Consider the following 22,023-nt stretch of genomic DNA (forward strand, 5'->3'; position numbering starts at 1 on the left):
GCTCTCTGGTCTCTCGGTGCCCCGAACTACAGAACCTCGTGGGAGAGAGTTTAGCACCCAGGACGAGGAAGGCATATGAAGGGGCGTTCCGATCCTATTGGGCCTTTGTGGGGGCTGCTAGGGGAGAGCTTTGGGGCCAGGAAGAATTAGTAGTAGACTTTCTGCTGTCGTTACATCAGGCAGGCAAATCAGTGGCTACGGCCCAGAGGCATCGGGCCGCCATTTCCTTTATGGCAAGGGCCCATGGAATTCAGGACCCGACTGCGTCTTTCGTTGTGCAAAAAGCGCTACGTGGGTGGCAACGCCTTGAGGGTCGCAAAGTAGATGCAAGGCGCCCGATAGGTCTGGATAGGTTAGCTCTGTTGTTATCTGTACTCCCTGCAACATGTTCATCCCTGTATGAAACAAGGTTATTCCGAGCCGCTTTTGTGCTAGCATTCCATGGGGCTATGCGGGTAAGCGAACTAGTGGCAAAGAACAAGCAGGATACCCTGGGGGGACTGTGCCGAGAGCACGTTCAGGTCAGGGGGGAGACAATGACTGTCTCGTTTGTCAGGTCCAAGACCGATCAGGGTGCGATGGGTGACTGCATAATCATACAAAGGATTCCCGGGTCTTCCATGTGCCCGGTGAGTTGCGTAGAGGAATATTTAGCGCAAAGGGTGGCATCATGGGGGGGGACCTTGTTGAGACACGCTGACGCCACCCCACTGACGAGGTTTCAGTTTCAGCGGGTGCTTGCGATGTCGATTTCTGCAGCGGGCTTGAACCCCGGCGAGTTTGGGACCCATTCCTTTCGGATAGGGGCTGCTACAGAGGCTACAGCCAGGGGTCTGAATGTCGAACAAGTTAAACGTGTGGGGCGTTGGTCCTCGAACTGTTATAAAAGGTATGTGCGGTTGCACATGTTGTGAAGCTGTAATGATGTACTCACGCTTCTTGTTTTTGTTTGGTTTTCAGTTGCGCAAGCCTACAAGGCGGGGCGGACTGTGCAGTCGACCCAACACCGGGTCAGCGGTCAGACATCACCGGCTGTGAAAAAGGAGGTGTGGGTCGTGGGCCACTCATACGTGAGGTGTGCCGCGGACGTATTCAAAGCAGGTGACATGATTCACGTGGCTGGGGAATACGGGTACAGTGTGTCCTTCTACGGAAAGGGAGGGCTCTGTATTGACCAGTTTCGATCATTTTTCGAGGGTTTGTTAGGGCGGACGAGGTCACCGCCGTCTATAGTCATAGTACATCTTGGGGGCAACGATTTGGTGACCACTGGTAGACGACTTCTTCTTGAGGCAATGCTTTCCACTGTAAGTTGGTTAGCGAGGAGAGTTCCAGGGTGCACAATTGCATGGTCCCATATGATCCCACGGAAAGTGTGGCGGGGGGCTCTTTCGGTTTCTGCTCTGAATCATTCAGTAAGGAAAATTAATAATAAAGTGAGTAGATTGTTCCGTTCAAGTACACTGCATTCTATTTCGCATGGTTGTATTAAAGGGGACAGTATGTATTTGGGGGATGGTGTTCATTTGTCCCGGGTGGGGAACGAGTTACTCATAGGAGATCTGATAGCTTGGCTAAAGACTTTATGACATGACCTTTAGGCAGGAGTGTTGTGGGGGGTCCGGATAGCCGGTCAACTATCCGGCCTGTGGCGGTAAGGTCATGATCGGTGAGCAGAAATTGGAAGATCCCTATGGGTGGGCGTCACCCATTACGGATGGGAGCGCTCGAGGGAGGTGGCCATTGGCCCCTCAACGGGGAGGCGGTCCCTTCTAAGAATGGGCCGCCGAAAGGAAAGGAAAGGCGGTCAAGGCCCCTTCCTGGGTAGGAGGGGCTACAGCCCCCTCCTGGGGAATTTCCCGGGGCCAGGACATCTGCGACGGCAGATGTGGTAAGTTGTGTGGGGTTTGGGAGGGGGTCTACGCTACCTTCTAGATACCTCACACGAGTCCTCGGACGACCTTTAAATGGCGTCGAGTTTATTGGGGCCCCCGTCAAGTCAAGGGAAATTGGTAAATGCACTTGAGGTACGCCTCTGTGCGGTCGCCCCTCACAAGTGAGGGGGATATGTCTGGTTTAGGGATCTTGACACCGGTTACGACCTTGCCGTTGGCCCTTAAACGTTAGGATGTACAATTTCAATTTAAAAGTTTTGTAGGATGTTAGTTCGGCTAGGAGAACCTCTGTATTAGAGTATATGTTAAGGTTAGCCAAACATCGCAAATGTGGAAATGAAATTGTACATTAATATGAAACTGTTATTTTAACGTTTTAATTTTGTTTCATATTTTAATAAATACGGCCGGGAGGGTCACTCCCTCCCGTCTTCCAAAAGTTCAGAATGTTTCCGGTTTCCCATCCTTGGGGATTGTGTTGAGAGGGGTGGCGGGTATCTCAGCCATATGGAAAGGGGCGACCATTCGGTCCCCCCGAACGTATGGCGGAGTACCACGATCCCCCCGGGAAGCCATCTTGGGCGGGAGGCGAGTCTCGGTTGGTATGCCCGAAGCGGCGTAGCCGGGGCGCGCTTTTTCCCGCCCTGGAGTGGGCTGGCCTAGACACTGACGCGGCCGGCCACGCCCTTCGGGGCAGGCAGGGGCGGGTTTACGCCCGCCCTGAAGACGGATAAAAGGAGCAACAAGCCAAGAAAGCATCCTCTTGTTCCTGTGCTCTGAAGCTGCACCTCCTCGCTGCACGTGAGCTCGAGACGGAACGAAGAGCCAATTTTGACCCACCCACCAGCCCCTGAGGACAGCAAGTGGTTTTGAATAAAGTTTGATGTGATAACGCTAATTTTTGCAGGTTGTGATGATTATCGTGATACCTTTTGAATATGCAATAAAGAATGAATAAATTGTAGTATGTTTTGCAAATAAAGTAATTATGCACTAGTGTTGACCAGTAATCATGCCTTATTTATAAGTCGTAATTGTTACTGTCTTTAGTAATTTAGTCATTAGTTTTAGTTAGAATTGTCGTATTTATTTTGGTCGGGCGGTAAGGTCATGATCGGTGAGCAGTAATTGGAAGATCCCTATGGGTGGGCGTCACCCATTACGGATGGGAGCGCTCGAGGGAGGTGGCCATTGGCCCCTCAACGGGGAGGCGGTCCCTTCTAAGAATGGGCCGCCGAAAGGAAAGGAAAGGCGGTCAAGGCCCCTTCCTGGGTAGGAGGGGCTACAGCCCCCTCCTGGGGAATTTCCCGGGGCCAGGACATCTGCGACGGCAGATGTGGTAAGTTGTGTGGGGTTTGGGAGGGGGTCTACGCTACCTTCTAGATACCTCACACGAGTCCTCGGACGACCTTTAAATGGCGTCGAGTTTATTGGGGCCCCCGTCAAGTCAAGGGAAATTGGTAAATGCACTTGAGGTACGCCTCTGTGCGGTCGCCCCTCACAAGTGAGGGGGATATGTCTGGTTTAGGGATCTTGACACCGGTTACGACCTTGCCGTTGGCCCTTAAACGTTAGGATGTACAATTTCAATTTAAAAGTTTTGTAGGATGTTAGTTCGGCTAGGAGAACCTCTGTATTAGAGTATATGTTAAGGTTAGCCAAACATCGCAAATGTGGAAATGAAATTGTACATTAATATGAAACTGTTATTTTAACGTTTTAATTTTGTTTCATATTTTAATAAATACGGCCGGGAAAGTCACTCCCTCCCGTCTTCCAAAAGTTCAGAATGTTTCGGGTTTCCCATCCTTGGGGATTGTGTTGAGAGGGGGTGGCGGGTATCTCAGCCATATAACTGGTGCAATGAGTAAATAATATTTTTGGGATCCAGGTTAGGTCATTTTTTTTTTAACTCCGAATGGACTAGCACTATATTACCCAGACGTATTTGGCATGAGTAGGTAAGCAATGTCATCTGACTACTGACATCTGTGTTCAAGGGGTAGTGGAAGGTAATGCAGACAAGAGTTTACTTTACAAAAAAGCATGAAATGGGAAATATTCATTGTCAAACCTGAAGGTAAGAGAGGTGGAAGCAAGTTTAGAAGGAGGACATAAAGCAAAGTCTATGTTAAATTGATTGTGTTGTAGATCAGTTGGAAAACTTTGATGAATAGAGAAAAAGTACTACAGCTGATTCCAAGACCTATTTTGTTAGAAGCAAGGTACGTCTCAACTGTGCCGAAACCCGGGATTGAACCAGGGACCTATAGATCTTCAGTCTAACGCTCTCCCAACTGAGCTATTTCGGCCTTCTGATAGCTGGGGTCTTCATACTTTAATTTGAACCATTTAACAAAAAAGATGCAGGACCTGGATTTTTAACCTCATATGGTAGAGATATGTTTTAAGGAGTCCTGTATCATTCCGCAGTTAACTGGTGCAATGGGTAAATAGCATTTTTGGGATCCAGGTTAGGTAGTTGTTTTTTTAACTCTGAATGGACTAGCACTATATTACCCAAATATATTTGGCATGAGTAGGTAAGCAATGTCATCTGACTACTGACATCTGTGTTCAAGGGGAAGTGGAATGTGATGCAGACAAGAGTTTACTTTACAAAAAAGGACGAAATGGGAAACATTCATAGTCAAACCTGAAGGCAAGATAGGTGGAAGAAAGTTTAAAAGGAGGACAGAAAGCAACGTCTATGTTGAATTGATCATTTTCTAGATCAGTTGATAAAAATGTTGATAGAGAAAAAAGTACTACAGCTGATTCCAAGACCTATTTTGTTAGAAGCAAGGAACCTCTCAACTGTGCCGAAACCCAGGATTGAACAAGGGACCTTTAGATCTTCTGTCTAACGCTCTCCCAACTGAGCTATTTCGGCCTGCTTATAGCTATGGTCTCCATACTTTAATTTAAACCATTTAACGAAATAGATGCAGGACCTGGATTTTTAAACTCATATGGTAGAGATATGTTTTAAGGAGTCCTGTATCATTCCGCAATTAACTGGTGCAATGGGTAAATAATATTTTTAGGATCCAGGTTAGGTCATTTTTTTTTAAAACTCCAAATGGACTAGCACTATATTACCCAGACGTATTTGGCATGAGTAGGTAAGCAATGTCATCTGACTACTGACATCTGTGTTCAAGCGGAAGTGGAAGGTAATGCAGACAAGAGTTTACTTTACAAAAAAGCATGAAATGGGAAATATTCATTGTCAAACCTGAAGGTAAGAGATGTGGAAGCAAGTTTAGAAGGAGGACATAAAGCAAAGTCTATGTTAAATTGATTGTGTTGTAGATCAGTTGGAAAACTTTGATGAATAGAGAAAAAGTACTACAGCTGATTCCAAGACCTATTTTGTTAGAAGCAAGGAACCTCTCAACTGTGCCGAAACCCAGGATTGAACCAGGGACCTTTAGATCTTCAGTCTAACGCTCTCCCAACTAAGCTATTTCAGCCTTCTGATAGCTGGGGTCTACATACTTTAATTTGAACCATGTAACAAAATAGATGCAGGACCTGGATTTTTAACCTCATATGGTAGAGATATGTTTTAAGGAGTCCTGTATCATTCCGCAGTTAACTGGTGCAATGGGTAAATAGCATTTTTGGGATCCAGGTTAGGTAGTTGTTTTTTTAACTCTGAATGGACTAGCACTATATTACCCAGATATATTTGGCATGAGTAGGTAAGCAATGTCATCTGACTACTGACATCTGTGTTCAAGGGGAAGTGGAATGTGATGCAGACAAGAGTTTACTTTACAAAAAAGGACGAAATGGGAAACATTCATAGTCAAACCTGAAGGCAAGATAGGTGGAAGAAAGTTTAAAAGGAGGACAGAAAGCAACGTCTATGTTGAATTGATCATTTTGTAGATCAGTTGATAAAGAAAAAAGTACTACAGCTGATTCCAAGACCTATTTTGTTAGAAGCAAGGAACCTCTCAACTGTGCCGAAACCCGGGATTGAACCAGGGACCTTTAGATCTTCAGTCTAATGCTCTCCCAAATGAGCTATTTCGGCCTGCTTATATCTGTGGTCTTCATACTTTAATTTAAACCATTTAACGAAATAGATCCAGGACCTGGATTTTTAACCTCATATGGTAGAGATATGTTTTAAGGAGTCCTGTATCATTCCGCAATTAACTGGTGCAATGGGTAAATAGCATTTTTGGGATCCAGGTTAGGTAGTTGTTTTTTTAACTCTGAATGGACTAGCACTATATTACCCAGATATATTTGGCATGAGTAGGTAAGCAATGTCATCTGACTACTGACATCTGTGTTCAAGGGGAAGTGGAAGGTAATGCAGACAAGAGTTTACTTTACAAAAAAGCATGAAATGGGAAATATTCATTGTCAAACCTGAAGGTAAGAGAGGTGGAAGCAAGTTTAGAAGGAGGACATAAAGCAAAGTCTATGTTAAATTGATTGTGTTGTAGATCAGTTGGAAAAAAATTGATGAATAGAGAAAAAGTACTACAGCTGATTCCAAGACCTATTTTGTTAGAAGCAAGGAACCTCTCAACTGTGCCGAAATCCGGGATTGAACCAGGGACCTTTAGATCTTTAGTCTAACGCTCTCCCAACTGAGCTATTTCGGCCTTCTGATAACTGGGGTCTTCATACTTTAATTTGAACCATTTAACAAAATAGATGCAGGACCTGGATTTTTAACCTCATATGGTAGTGATATGTTTTAAGGAGTCCTGTATCATTCCCCAGTTAACTGGTGCAATGGGTAAATAGCATTTTTGGGATCCAGGTTAGGTAGTTGTTTTGTTAACTCTGAATGGACTAGCACTATATTACCCAGATATATTTGGCATGAGTAGGTAAGCAATGTCATCTGAGTACTGACATCTGTGTTCAAGGGGAAGTGGAATGTGATGCAGACAAGAGTTTACTTTACAAAAAAGGATGAAATGTCGAAACATTCATAGTCAAACCTGAAGGCAAGATAGGTGGAAGAAAGTTTAAAAGGAGGACAGAAAGCAAAGTCTATGTTGAATTGATCATTTTGTAGATCAGTTGATAAAAATGTTGATAGAGAAAAAAGTACTACAGCTGATTCCAAGACCTATTTTGTTAGAAGCAAGGAACCTCTCAACTGTGCCGAAACCCGGGATTGAACCAGGGACCTTTAGATCTTCAGTCTAATGCTCTCCCAACTGAGCTATTTCGGCCTTCTGATAGCTGGGGTCTTCATACTTTAATTTGAACCATTTAACAAAATAGATGCAGGCCCTGGATTTTTAACCTCATATGGTAGAGATATGTTTTAAGGAGTCCTGTATCATTCCTCAGTTAATTGGTGCAATGGGTAAATAGCATGTTTGGGATCCAGGTTAGGTAGTTGTTTTTTTAACTCTGAATGGACTAGCACTATATTACCCAGATATATTTGGCATGAGTAGGTAAGCAATGTCATCTGACTACTGACATCTGTGTTCAAGGGGAAGTGGAATGTGATGCAGACAAGAGTTTACTTTACAAAAAAGGACGAAATGGGAAACATTCATAGTCAAACCTGAAGGCAAGATAGGTGGAAGAAAGTTTAAAAGGAGGACAGAAAGCAACGTCTATGTTGAATTGATCATTTTGTAGATCAGTTGATAAAAATGTTGATAGAGAAAAAAGTACTACAGCTGATTACAAGACTTACTTTGTGAGAAACAAGAAACCTCTCAACATTGCCGAAAACAGGGATTGAACCAGGGACCTTTAGATATTCAGTCTAATGCTCTCCCAACTGAGCTATTTCTGCCTGCTGCTAGCTATAGTCTTCATACTTTGATTTGAACCATTTAACTAAATAGATGCATGACCTGGATATTCGACCTTATATGTTAGAGATATGTTTTAAGGAGTCCTGTATCATTCAGCAGTTAACTGGTGCAATGGGTAAATAATATTTTTGGGATCCAGGTTAGGTCATTTTTTTTTTAACTCCGAATGGACTAGCACTATATTACCCAGACGTATTTGGCATGAGTAGGTAAGCAATGTCATCTGACTACTGACATCTGTGTTCAAGGGGAAGTGGAATGTGATGCAGACAAGAGTTTACTTTACAAAAAAGGACGAAATGGGAAACATTCATAGTCAAACCTGGAGGCAAGATAGGTGGAAGAAAGTTTAAAAGGAGGACAGAATGCAAAGTCTATGTTGAATTGATCATTTTGTAGATCAGTTGATAAAATTGTTGATAGAGAAAAAAGTACTACAGCTGATTCCAAGACCTATTTTGTTAGAGGCAAGGAACCTCTCAACTGTGCCTAAACCCGGGATTGAACCAGGGACCTTTAGATCTTCAGTCTAACGCTCTCCCAACTGAGCTATTTCGGCTTGCTTATATCCATGGTCTTCATACTTTAATTTAAACCATTTAACAAAATAGATGCAGGACCTGGATTTTTAACCTCATATGGTAGAGATATGTTTTAAGGAGTCCTGTATCATTCCGCAATTAACTGGTGCAATGGGTAAATAGCATTTTTGGGATCCAGGTTAGGTAGTTGTTTTTTTTAACTCTGAATGGACTAGCACTATTTTACCCAGATATATTTGGCATGAGTAGGTAAGCAATGTCATCTGACTACTGACATCTGTGTTCAAGGGGAAGTGGAAGGTAATGCAGACAAGAGTTTACTTTACAAAAAAGCATGAAATGGGAAATATTCATTGTCAAACCTGAAGGTAAGAGAGGTGGAAGCAAGTTTAGAAGGAGGACATAAAGCAAAGTCTATGTTAAATTGATTGTGCTGTAGATCAGTTGGAAAAAATTTGATGAATAGAGGAAAAGTACTACAGCTGATTCCAAGACCTATTCTGTTAGAAGCAAGGAACCTCTCAACTGAGCCGAAACCCGGGATTGAACCAGGGACCTTTAGATCTTCAGTCTAACGCTCTCCCAACTGAGCTATTTCGGCCTTCTGATAGCTGGGGTCTTCATACTTTAATTTGAACCATTTAACAAAATAGATGCAGGACCTGGATTTTTAAACTCAAATGGTAGAGATATGTTTTAAGGAGTCCTGTATCATTCCCCAGTTAACTGGTGCAATGGGTAAATAGCCTTTTTGGGATCCAGGTTAGGTAGTTGTTTTTTTAACTCTGAATGGACTAGCACTATATTACCCAGATATATTTGGCATGAGTAGGTAAACAATGTCATCTGACTACTGACATCTGTGTTCAAGGGGAAGTGGAATGTGATGCAGACAAGAGTTTACTTTACAAAAAAGGACGATATGGGAAACATTCATAGTCAAACCTGAAGGCAAGATAGGTGGAAGAAAGTTTAAAAGGAGGACAGAAAGCAAAGTCTACGTTGAATTGATCATTTTGTAGATCAGTTGATAGAAATGTTGATAGAGAAAAAAGTACTACAGCTGATTCCAAGACCTATTTTGTTAGAAGCAAGGAACCTCTCAACTGTGCCGAAACCCGGGATTGAACCAGGGACCTTTAGATCTTCAGTCTAACGCTCTCCCAACTGAGCTATTTCGGCCTGCTTATAGCTGTGGTCTTCATACTTTAATTTAAACCATTTAACAAAATAGATGCAGGACCTGGATTTTTAACCTCATATGGTAGAGATATGTTTTAAGGAGTCCTGTATCATTCCGCAATTGGAAAGGGGCGACCATTCGGTCCCCCCGAACGTATGGCGGAGTACCACGATCCCCCCGGGAAGCCATCTTGGGCGGGAGGCGAGTCTCGGCTGGTATGCCCGAAGCGGCGTAGCCGGGGCGCGCTTTTTCCCGCCCTGGAGTGGGCTGGCCTAGACACTGACGCGGCCGGCCACGCCCTTCGGGGCAGGCAGGGGCGGGTTTACGCCCGCCCTGAAGACGGATAAAAGGAGCAACAAGCCAAGAAAGCATCCTCTTGTTCCTGTGCTCTGAAGCTGCACCTCCTCGCTGCCCGTGAGCTCGAGACGGAACGAAGAGCCAATTTTGAGCGTGGTAATCTTTCTTTTTGTCTTACAGATACTCTGTCGGAGAATGCCTAAGAAAGTCGGAAAACGAATGACTACCGACCAGATGCTGCGTATACTCATGAAAGAAGTGACCGATCTGAAGAAGCGGGTGGCGGATAGAGACGGGGAAGGGGGACCGAAACGTCCTTTGGCGGGAGCAGCTCCGGGAGGAAAAGGCAAGAGGCCCAGAAGGGGAGCAGCTGGGGGGGACATCCCGGTTCCCTGTGCCCCACTCGAAGAGCCAGCTCCGTTGCCGGCAGAGGGGAATCCGATTCCCGTGGTGGTCACCCCCGTGTCCGGGGAGGATATGCCGCCCGAGCTGGCAGCACAATTAGCAGCGTGGTTGGGGAAAGATAGCGAGGGCGCCACGGCTGACGACGCACGGGTGTTGATGAAGCAACTGCGTGAAACGAGGGAGGCGGCGAAGGCATCATCGCCAGTTATCACGCCGGCTGCGGCAGTAGAAAAGCCAACAGGAACAGGTCCAGCCGCAGATACAGCGTCCGGTTCAGGTAAGCGGCCATTGCCGATTGCAAGGGATGAGTCTGCACCTTCACGAAGGGAAAAGTTGGGTCAACATGTCCCTCTGGCTATTAATGAGAAGATATGGGCAAATGAGTATATAAACATCTTCTCGTTGCTTACTGATCATTATGAGATGGAGCATGTTAAGAGCCAAAAGGAGCTCATGCATCCGAGTGTTTGGCGCGCAAAGATGGCCGCCTTTAAAGTTGATGAAAACATTGGCACTTGGGGGAAGGCGTGGGTAATTTTTACCTCCATCATGGGCGAACGTAGACCCGAATTGCTGTCCGAATTGCCGATCTATCAGACACGGATCATGGAATATTCCGTATCATATGGGGGCAATCAGTGGTTCTGTTACGATAATATTTTTAGAAAAGCAAAGGAGCACGATAAAAACTTAACTTGGGATTGTTACGATTCTGCTTCATGGTCAAAAATGGAGAGTACTGGTATGTTAAAAGTACCATTAGTAGGGAGTAGCGGGGGTGAATCCTCCCGCCAATATGCCGGGACCCCCTTTCGATCAGGTACAGGTAACAAATACAACTCGAGGCCGAACGGCAACACAGGTAAAAGGGGGATTTGTTGGAACTTCAACAGAGGTAAATGTACGAGGCCCCAGGGGTCATGTAAATTTCGTCACGAATGTGGAGGGTGTGGGCAGCCATCCCATCCGGAGTCCATGTGCAGAGCCAAAACGGGTGATACCGGGGGGAGAGGAGGCGCCAAACAGGTCTGAAATAGTCCGAGGGGCGCCTTTACCTACTCCGGTTGACACCATGGCAATGATTCCTTGGCTCAGCGAATACCCGGATCACGCTTCCGCTGGGGTGTTGAGGAACGGGTTTTCATATGGTTTCCGCATCCCAGTGGGGGAGTTTCGGGGTGTAAGAAAATGTAAAAATCAAATATCGGTCTTGCAACATACGACCGTGGTACAAGAAAAGATTGGGAAGGAGGTTACTCGAGGTCGAGTCGCCGGTCCATTTGATGAGCCACCGTGTGCTAACTTTGTTTGTTCTCCTTTGGGGGTGGTCCCTAAGAAGGACCCGGGTGAGTTCCGACTGATACATAATTTATCAGCCCCACGTGGTCTGTCCGTAAATGATGCAATAGACCCGGATGTGTGTTCGGTGCGGTACGCATCTTTCGATGAGGCCGTGGCCATGTTGAATCGCCTAGGGCCCGGGGCGCTGATGGCAAAATCAGATATTGAGTCAGCGTTCCGGTTGCTCCCGGTACATCCAGACGATCAGCGTCTCCTTGGTTTCATGTTTCAGGGTCAGTATTACATGGATAGATGTATGCCAATGGGTTGCTCTATTTCGTGTGCATATTTTGAACAGTTCAGTTGTTTTCTGCAATGGGCCTTCACAAAGAAGACGGGTTTACAGCATGTCATGCATTATCTCGATGATTTTTTGTTTCTGGGGGCGGCCGGGGGTCCGGAATGTGGACAGGCTTTGAATGAATTTTGTACTTTAATGAAGCATTTCGGTGTGCCATTGGCACCAGGTAAGACTGTGGGTCCCTCGACTTGCCTCGAGTTCCTGGGGATCGAACTCGACTCTGTGGAAGGTTGTTTTAGATTACCTAAAGAGAAGGTGATAAGATTCAGGGCTTCCCTGGAAGCTTGTATTAGCGAGTCCAAGGCCAGGCTGCACCAGTTACAACAATTGGTGGGACAGTTGAATTTTGCCCTGAGAGTCATGCCGATGGCCCGCCCCTTTTCCCGCTCGATCGCTCAGGCCATGGTTGGCCTGAAGGAGGGTCATCATCGCACAAGGTTATCGGCAGAGGTTCGTCAGGACATGCGCATTTGGTTGGCATTTCTGGCGGATTTCAATGGTCGAATTGTCTGGAACAAACCGGCGGTGTCCTCCGAGGAGCTGGGGCTGTGGACAGATTCGGCAGGGAGCACTGGTTTTGGTGCCATATTCGGCACACGATGGTCGGCTCAAAAATGGCCGTTATGGTGGCATGAGTGTGGGCTGACAAGTAACATTGCCTTTCTTGAACTTTTTCCCATTCTTGTGGCCCTGAAAACTTGGCCTGAGGGGTTCAGAGATCACTCTGTGGTGTTTTGGTCTGATAACATGACCGTGGTTGAGTGTATCAATAGCCAGGCAGCACGATGCAGATGGATTCTGAGATTGCTCAAAGAAATTGTGTTATTGTGTATGCAATTGAACGTGCTATTTAAGGCAAAACATGTGCCAGGGGTGATGAATAAAGCGGCTGATGCGCTTTCTCGTTTTCGTATGCAGGCCTTCTGGGGTTTTCTGCCCACAGCGGACCCGGTGGCGGCACCCTTTCCCGAAGCTCTCTGGTCTCTCGGTGCCCCGAACTACAGAACCTCGTGGGAGAGAGTTTAGCACCCAGGACGAGGAAGGCATATGAAGGGGCGTTCCGATCCTATTGGGCCTTTGTGGGGGCTGCTAGGGGAGAGCTTTGGGGCCAGGAAGAATTAGTAGTAGACTTTCTGCTGTCGTTACATCAGGCAGGCAAATCAGTGGCTACGGCCCAGAGGCATCGGGCCGCCATTTCCTTTATGGCAAGGGCCCATGGGATTCAGGACCCGACTGCGTCTTTCGTTGTGCAAAAAGCGCTACGTGGGTGGCAACGCCTTGAGGGTCGCAAAGTAGATGCAAGGCGCCCGATAGGTCTGGATAGGTTAGCTCTGTTGTTATCTGTACTCCCTGCAACATGTTCATCCCTGTATGAAACAAGGTTATTCCGAGCCGCTTTTGTGCTAGCATTCCATGGGGCTATGCGGGTAAGCGAACTAGTGGCAAAGAACAAGCAGGATACCCTGGGGGGACTGTGCCGAGAGCACGTTCAGGTCAGGGGGGAGACAATGACTGTCTCGTTTGTCAGGTCCAAGACCGATCAGGGTGCGATGGGTGACTGCATAATCATACAAAGGATTCCCGGGTCTTCCATGTGCCCGGTGAGTTGCGTAGAGGAATATTTAGCACAAAGGGTGGCATCATGGGGGGGGACCTTGTTGAGACACGCTGACGCCACCCCACTGACGAGGTTTCAGTTTCAGCGGGTGCTTGCGATGTCGATTTCTGCAGCGGGCTTGAACCCCGGCGAGTTTGGGACCCATTCCTTTCGGATAGGGGCTGCTACAGAGGCTACAGCCAGGGGTCTGAATGTCGAACAAGTTAAACGTGTGGGGCGTTGGTCCTCGAACTGTTATAAAAGGTATGTGCGGTTGCACATGTTGTGAAGCTGTAATGATGTACTCACGCTTCTTGTTTTTGTTTGGTTTTCAGTTGCGCAAGCCTACGAGGCGGGGCGGACTGTGCAGTCGACCCAACACCGGGCCAGCGGTCAGACATCACCGGCTGTGAAAAAGGAGGTGTGGGTCGTGGGCCACTCATACGTGAGGTGTGCCGCGGACGTATTCAAAGCAGGTGACATGATTCACGTGGCTGGGGAATACGGGTACAGTGTGTCCTTCTACGGAAAGGGCGGGCTCTGTATTGACCAGTTTCGATCATTTTTCGAGGGTTTGTTAGGGCGGACGAGGTCACCGCCGTCTATAGTCATAGTACATCTTGGGGGCAACGATTTGGTGACCACTGGTAGACGACTTCTTCTTGAGGCAATGCTTTCCACTGTAAGTTGGTTAGCGAGGAGAGTTCCAGGGTGCACAATTGCATGGTCCCATATGATCCCACGGAAAGTGTGGCGGGGGGCTCTTTCGGTTTCTGCTCTGAATCATTCAGTAAGGAAAATTAATAATAAAGTGAGTAGATTGTTCCGTTCAAGTACACTGCATTCTATTTCGCATGGTTGTATTAAAGGGGACAGTATGTATTTGGGGGATGGTGTTCATTTGTCCCGGGTGGGGAACGAGTTACTCATAGGAGATCTGATAGCTTGGCTAAAGACTTTATGACATGACCTTTAGGCAGGAGTGTTGTGGGGGGTCCGGATAGCCGGTCAACTATCCGGCCTGTGGCGGTAAGGTCATGATCGGAGAGCAGAAATTGGAAGATCCCTATGGGTGGGCGTCACCCATTACGGATGGGAGCGCTCGAGGGAGGTGGCCATTGGCCCCTCAACGGGGAGGCGGTCCCTTCTAAGAATGGGCCGCCGAAAGGAAAGGAAAGGCGGTCAAGGCCCCTTCCTGGGTAGGAGGGGCTACAGCCCCCTCCTGGGGAATTTATAGGGGCCAGGACATCTGCGACAGCAGATGTGGTAAGTTGTGTGGGGTTTGGGAGGGGGTCTACGCTACCTTCTAGATACCTCACACGAGTCCTCGGACGACCTTTAAATGGCGTCGAGTTTATTGGGGCCCCCGTCAAGTCAAGGGAAATTGGTAAATGCACTTGAGGTACGCCTCTGTGCGGTCGCCCCTCACAAGTGAGGGGGATATGTCTGGTTTAGGGATCTTGACACCGGTTACGACCTTGCCGTTGGCCCTTAAACGTTAGGATGTACAATTTCAATTTAAAAGTTTTGTAGGATGTTAGTTCGGCTAGGAGAACCTCTGTATTAGAGTATATGTTAAGGTTAGCCAAACATCGCAAATGTGGAAATGAAATTGTACATTAATATGAAACTGTTATTTTAACGTTTTAATTATGTTTCATATTTTAATAAATACGGCCGGGAGGGTCACTCCCTCCCGTCTTCCAAAAGTTCAGAATGTTTCCGGTTTCCCATCCTTGGGGATTGTGTTGAGAGGGGGTGGCGGGTATCTCAGCCATATGGAAAGGGGCGACCATTCGGTCCCCCCGAACGTATGGCGGAGTACCACAATCCCCCCGGGAAGCCATCTTGGGCGGGAGGCGAGTCTCGGCTGGTATGCCCGAAGCGGCGTAGCCGGGGCGCGCTTTTTCCCGCCCTGGAGTGGGCTGGCCTAGACACTGACGCGGCCGGCCACGCCCTTCGGGGCAGGCAGGGGCGGGTTTACGCCCGCCCTGAAGACGGATAAAAGGAGCAACAAGCCAAGAAAGCATCCTCTTGTTCCTGTGCTCTGAAGCTGCACCTCCTCGCTGCACGTGAGCTCGAGACGGAACGAAGAGCCAATTTTGACCCACCCACCAGCCCCTGAGGACAGCAAGTGGTTTTGAATAAAGTTTGATGTGATAACGCTAATTTTTGCAGGTTGTGATGATTATCGTGATACCTTTTGAATATGCAATAAAGAATGAATAAATTGTAGTATGTTTTGCAAATAAAGTAATTATGCACTAGTGTTGACCAGTAATCATGCCTTATTTATAAGTCGTAATTGTTACTGTCTTTAGTAATTTAGTCATTAGTTTTAGTTAGAATTGTCGTATTTATTTTGGTCGGGCGGTAAGGTCATGATCGGTGAGCAGTAATTGGAAGATCCCTATGGGTGGGCGTCACCCATTACGGATGGGAGCGCTCGAGGGAGGTGGCCATTGGCCCCTCAACGGGGAGGCGGTCCCTTCTAAGAATGGGCTGCCGAAAGGAAAGGAAAGGCGGTCAAGGCCCCTTCCTGGGTAGGAGGGGCTACAGCCCCCTCCTGGGGAATTTCCCGGGGCCAGGACATCTGCGACGGCAGATGTGGTAAGTTGTGTGGGGTTTGGGAGGGGGTCTACGCTACCTTCTAGATACCTCACACGAGTCCTCGGACGACCTTTAAATGGCGTCGAGTTTATTGGGGCCCCCGTCAAGTCAAGGGAAATTGGTAAATGCACTTGAGGTACGCCTCTGTGCGGTCGCCCCTCACAAGTGAGGGGGATATGTCTGGTTTAGGGATCTTGACACCGGTTACGACCTTGCCGTTGGCCCTTAAACGTTAGGATGTACAATTTCAATTTAAAAGTTTTGTAGGATGTTAGTTCGGCTAGGAGAACCTCTGTATTAGAGTATATGTTAAGGTTAGCCAAACATCGCAAATGTGGAAATGAAATTGTACATTAATATGAAACTGTTATTTTAACGTTTTAATTTTGTTTCATATTTTAATAAATACGGCCGGGAGGGTCACTCCCTCCCGTCTTCCAAAAGTTCAGAATGTTTCCGGTTTCCCATCCTTGGGGATTGTGTTGAGAGGGGGTGGCGGGTATCTCAGCCATATAACTGGTGCAATGGGTAAATAATATTTTTGGGATCCAGGTTAGGTCATTTTTTTTTTAACTCCGAATGGACTAGCACTATATTACCCAGACGTATTTGGCATGAGTAGGTAAGCAATGTCATCTGACTACTGACATCTGTGTTCAAGGGGTAGTGGAAGGTAATGCAGACAAGAGTTTACTTTACAAAAAAGCATGAAATGGGAAATATTCATTGTCAAACCTGAAGGTAAGAGAGGTGGAAGCAAGTTTAGAAGGAGGACATAAAGCAAAGTCTATGTTAAATTGATTGTGTTGTAGATCAGTTGGAAAACTTTGATGAATAGAGAAAAAGTACTACAGCTGATTCCAAGACCTATTTTGTTAGAAGCAAGGAACGTCTCAACTGTGCCGAAACCCAGGATTGAACCAGGGACCTATAGATCTTCAGTCTAACGCTCTCCCAACTGAGCTATTTCGGCCTTCTGATAGCTGGGGTCTTCATACTTTAATTTGAACCATTTAACAAAATAGATGCAGGACCTGGATTTTTAACCTCATATGGTAGAGATATGTTTTAAGGAGTCCTGTATCATTCCGCAGTTAACTGGTGCAATGGGTAAATAGCATTTTTGGGATCCAGGTTAGGTAGTTGTTTTTTTAACTCTGAATGGACTAGCACTATATTACCCAAATATATTTGGCATGAGTAGGTAAGCAATGTCATCTGACTACTGACATCTGTGTTCAAGGGGAAGTGGAATGTGATGCAGACAAGAGTTTACTTTACAAAAAAGGACGAAATGGGAAACATTCATAGTCAAACCTGAAGGCAAGATAGGTGGAAGAAAGTTTAAAAGGAGGACAGAAAGCAACGTCTATGTTGAATTGTTCATTTTGTAGATCAGTTGATAAAAATGTTGATAGAGAAAAAAGTACTACAGCTGATTCCAAGACCTATTTTGTTAGAAGCAAGGAACCTCTCAACTATGCCGAAACCCAGGATTGAACAAGGGACCTTTAGATCTTCTGTCTAACACTCTCCCAACTGAGCTATTTCGGCCTGCTTATAGCTATGGTCTCCATACTTTAATTTAAACCATTTAACGAAATAGATGCAGGACCTGGATTTTTAACCTCATATGGTAGAGATATGTTTTAAGGAGTCCTGTATCATTCCGCAATTAACTGGTGCAATGGGTAAATAATATTTTTAAATCCAGGTTAGGTCATTTTTTTTTAAAACTCCAAATGGACTAGCACTATATTACCCAGACGTATTTGGCATGAGTAGGTAAGCAATGTCATCTGACTACTGACATCTGTGTTCAAGCGGAAGTGGAAGGTAATGCAGACAAGAGTTTACTTTACAAAAAAGCATGAAATGGGAAATATTCATTGTCAAACCTGAAGGTAAGAGATGTGGAAGCAAGTTTAGAAGGAGGACATAAAGCAAAGTCTATGTTAAATTGATTGTGTTGTAGATCAGTTGGAAAACTTTGATGAATAGAGAAAAAGTACTACAGCTGATTCCAAGACCTATTTTGTTAGAAGCAAGGAACCTCTCAACTGTGCCGAAACCCAGGATTGAACCAGGGACCTTTAGATCTTCAGTCTAACGCTCTCCCAACTACGCTATTTCAGCCTTCTAATAGCTGGGGTCTACATACTTTAATTTGAACCATGTAACAAAATAGATGCAGGACCTGGATTTTTAACCTCATATGGTAGAGATATGTTTTAAGGAGTCCTGTATCATTCCGCAGTTAACTGGTGCAATGGGTAAATAGCATTTTTGGGATCCAGGTTAGGTAGTTGTTTTTTTAACTCTGAATGGACTAGCACTATATTACCCAGATATATTTGGCATGAGTAGGTAAGCAATGTCATCTGACTACTGACATCTGTGTTCAAGGGGAAGTGGAATGTGATGCAGACAAGAGTTTACTTTACAAAAAAGGACGAAATGGGAAACATTCATAGTCAAACCTGAAGGCAAGATAGGTGGAAGAAAGTTTAAAAGGAGGACAGAAAGCAATGTCTATGTTGAATTGATCATTTTGTAGATCAGTTGATAAAGAAAAAAGTACTACAGCTGATTCCAAGACCTATTTTGTTAGAAGCAAGGAACCTCTCAACTGTGCCGAAACCCGGGATTGAACCAGGGACCTTTAGATCTTCAGTCTAATGCTCTCCCAAATGAGCTATTTCGGCCTGCTTATATCTGTGGTCTTCATACTTTAATTTAAACCATTTAACGAAATAGATGCAGGACCTGGATTTTTAACCTCATATGGTAGAGATATGTTTTAAGGAGTCCTGTATCATTCCGCAATTAACTGGTGCAATGGGTAAATAGCATTTTTGGGATCCAGGTTAGGTAGTTGTTTTTTTAACTCTGAATGGACTAGCACTATATTACCCAGATATATTTGGCATGAGTAGGTAAGCAATGTCATCTGACTACTGACATCTGTGTTCAAGGGGAAGTGGAAGGTAATGCAGACAAGAGTTTACTTTACAAAAAAGCATGAAATGGGAAATATTCATTGTCAAACCTGAAGGTAAGAGAGGTGGAAGCAAGTTTAGAAGGAGGACATAAAGCAAAGTCTATGTTAAATTGATTGTGTTGTAGATCAGTTGGAAAAAAATTGATGAATAGAGAAAAAGTACTACAGCTGATTCCAAGACCTATTTTGTTAGAAGCAAGGAACCTCTCAACTGTGCCGAAAACCGGGATTGAACCAGGGACCTTTAGATCTTCAGTCTAACGCTCTCCCAACTGAGCTATTTCGGCCTTCTGATAACTGAGGTCTTCATACTTTAATTTGAACCATTTAACAAAATAGATGCAGGACCTGGATTTTTAACCTCATATGGTAGTGATATGTTTTAAGGAGTCCTGTATCATTCCCCAGTTAACTGGTGCAATGGGTAAATAGCATTTTTGGGATCCAGGTTAGGTAGTTGTTTTTTTTAACTCTGAATGGACTAGCACTATATTACCCAGATATATTTGGCATGAGTAGGTAAGCAATGTCATCTGAGTACTGACATCTGTGTTCAAGGGGAAGTGGAATGTGATGCAGACAAGAGTTTACTTTACAAAAAAGGATGAAATGTCGAAACATTCATAGTCAAACCTGAAGGCAAGATAGGTGGAAGAAAGTTTAAAAGGAGGACAGAAAGCAAAGTCTATGTTGAATTGATCATTTTGTAGATCAGTTGATAAAAATGTTGATAGAGAAAAAAGTACTACAGCTGATTCCAAGACCTATTTTGTTAGAAGCAAGGAACCTCTCAACTGTGCCGAAACCCGGGATTGAACCAGGGACCTTTAGATCTTCAGTCTAATGCTCTCCCAACTGAGCTATTTCTGCCTTCTGATAGCTGGGGTCTTCATACTTTAATTTGAACCATTTAACAAAATAGATGCAGGCCCTGGATTTTTAACCTCATATGGTAGAGATATGTTTTAAGGAGTCCTGTATCATTCCTCAGTTAATTGGTGCAATGGGTAAATAGCATGTTTGGGATCCAGGTTAGGTAGTTGTTTTTTTAACTCTGAATGGACTAGCACTATATTACCCAGATATATTTGGCATGAGTAGGTAAGCAATGTCATCTGACTACTGACATCTGTGTTCAAGGGGAAGTGGATTGTGATGCAGACAAGAGTTTACTTTACAAAAAAGGACGAAATGGGAAACATTCATAGTCAAACCTGAAGGCAAGATAGGTGGAAGAAAGTTTAAAAGGAGGACAGAAAGCAACGTCTATGTTAAATTGATCATTTTGTAGATCAGTTGATAAAAATGTTGATAGAGAAAAAAGTACTACAGCTGATTACAAGACTTACTTTGTGAGAAACAAGAAACCTCTCAACATTGCCGAAAACAGGGATTGAACCAGGGACCTTTAGATATTCAGTCTAATGCTCTCCCAACTGAGCTATTTCGGCCTGCTGCTAGCTATAGTCTTCATACTTTGATTTGAACCATTTAACTAAATAGATGCATGACCTGGATATTCGACCTTATATGTTAGAGATATGTTTTAAGGAGTCCTGTATCATTCAGCAGTTAACTGGTGCAATGGGTAAATAATATTTTTGGGATCCAGGTTAGGTCATTTTTTTTTTTAACTCCGAATGGACTAGCACTATATTACCCAGACGTATTTGGCATGAGTAGGTAAGCAATGTCATCTGACTACTGACATCTGTGTTCAAGGGGAAGTGGAAGGTAATGCAGACAAGAGTTTACTTTACAAAAAAGCATGAAATGGGAAATATTCATTGTCAAACCTGAAGGTAAGAGAGGTGGAAGCAAGTTTAGAAGGAGGACATAAAGCAAAGTCTATGTTAAATTGATTGTGTTGTAGATCAGTTGGAAAAAATTTGATGAATAGAGAAAAAGTACTACAGCTGATTCCAAGACCTATTTTGTTAGAAGCAAGGAACCTCTCATCTGTGCCGAAACCTGGGATTGAACCAGGGACCTTTAGATCTTCAGTCTAACGCTCTCCCAACTGAGCTATTTCGGCCTTCTGATAGCTGAGGTCTTCATACTTTAATTTGAACCATTTAACAAAATAGATGCAGGACCTGGATGTTTAACCTCATATGGTAGAGATATGTTTTAAGGAGTCCTGTATCATTCCGCAGTTAACTGGTGCAATGGGTAAATAGCATTTTTGGGATCCAGGTTAGGTAGTTGTTTTTTTTAACTCTGAATGGACTAGCACTATATTACCCAGATATATTTGGCATGAGTAGGTAAGCAATGTCATCTGACTACTGACATCTGTGTTCAAGGGGAAGTGGAATGTGATGCAGACAAGAGTTTACTTTACAAAAAAGGACGAAATGGGAAACATTCATAGTCAAACCTGAAGGCAAGATAGGTGGAAGAAAGTTTAAAAGGAGGACAGAAAGCAAAGTCTATGTTGAATTGATCATTTTGTAGATCAGTTGATAAAAATGTTGATAGAGAAAAAAGTACTACAGCTGATTCCAAGACCTATTTTGTTAGAAGCTAGGAACCTCTCAACTGTGCCGAAACCCGGGATTGAACGAGGCACCTTTAGATCTTCAGTCTAATGCTCTCCCAACTGAGCTAATTCGAACTGCTTATAGCTGTGGTCTTCATACTTTAATTTAAACCATTTAACAAAATAGATGCAGGACCTGGATTTTTAACCTCATATGGTAGAGATATGTTTTAAGGAGTCCTGTATCATTCCCCAGTTAACTGGTGCAATGGGTAAATAGCATTTTTGGGATCCAGGTTAGGCAGTTGTTTTTTTTAACTCTGAATGGACTAGCACTATATTACCTAGATATATTTGGCATGAGTAGGTAAGCAATGTCATCTGACTACTGACATCTGTGTTCAAGGGGAAGTGGAAGGTAATGCAGACAAGGGTTTACTTTACAAAAAAGAATGAAATGGGAAATATTCATTGTCAAACCTGAAGGTAAGAGAGGTGGAAGCAAGTTTAGAAGGAGGACATAAAGCAAAGTCTATGTTAAATTGATTGTGTTGTA

At 44.7% G+C, this 22,023-nt stretch overlaps 5 non-coding genes across 5 annotated transcripts; all 5 read right to left on the bottom strand.

Annotated features, from left to right (window-relative positions):
- Positions 1-6,450: 6,450 nt before the first annotated feature.
- Positions 6,451-6,523, bottom strand: TRNAF-AAA (transfer RNA phenylalanine (anticodon AAA)). The gene has a single exon. It is a non-coding gene; the product is annotated as a tRNA-Phe (tRNA).
- Positions 6,524-7,032: 509 nt separating this feature from the next.
- TRNAF-GAA (transfer RNA phenylalanine (anticodon GAA)) lies at positions 7,033-7,105 on the bottom strand. The gene has a single exon. It is a non-coding gene; the product is annotated as a tRNA-Phe (tRNA).
- A 1,673-nt stretch (positions 7,106-8,778) lies between these two features.
- TRNAF-GAA (transfer RNA phenylalanine (anticodon GAA)) lies at positions 8,779-8,851 on the bottom strand. Its single transcript has one exon. It is a non-coding gene; the product is annotated as a tRNA-Phe (tRNA).
- Positions 8,852-9,359: 508 nt separating this feature from the next.
- TRNAF-GAA (transfer RNA phenylalanine (anticodon GAA)) lies at positions 9,360-9,432 on the bottom strand. The gene has a single exon. It is a non-coding gene; the product is annotated as a tRNA-Phe (tRNA).
- Positions 9,433-20,947: 11,515 nt separating this feature from the next.
- Positions 20,948-21,020, bottom strand: TRNAF-GAA (transfer RNA phenylalanine (anticodon GAA)). The gene has a single exon. It is a non-coding gene; the product is annotated as a tRNA-Phe (tRNA).
- Positions 21,021-22,023: the final 1,003 nt, after the last annotated feature.

The sequence above is a fragment of the Lissotriton vulgaris genome, chromosome 8, assembly GCF_964263255.1.
Source record: "Lissotriton vulgaris chromosome 8, aLisVul1.2, whole genome shotgun sequence".
In the NCBI taxonomy this organism is placed as follows: Eukaryota; Metazoa; Chordata; class Amphibia; order Caudata; family Salamandridae; genus Lissotriton; species Lissotriton vulgaris.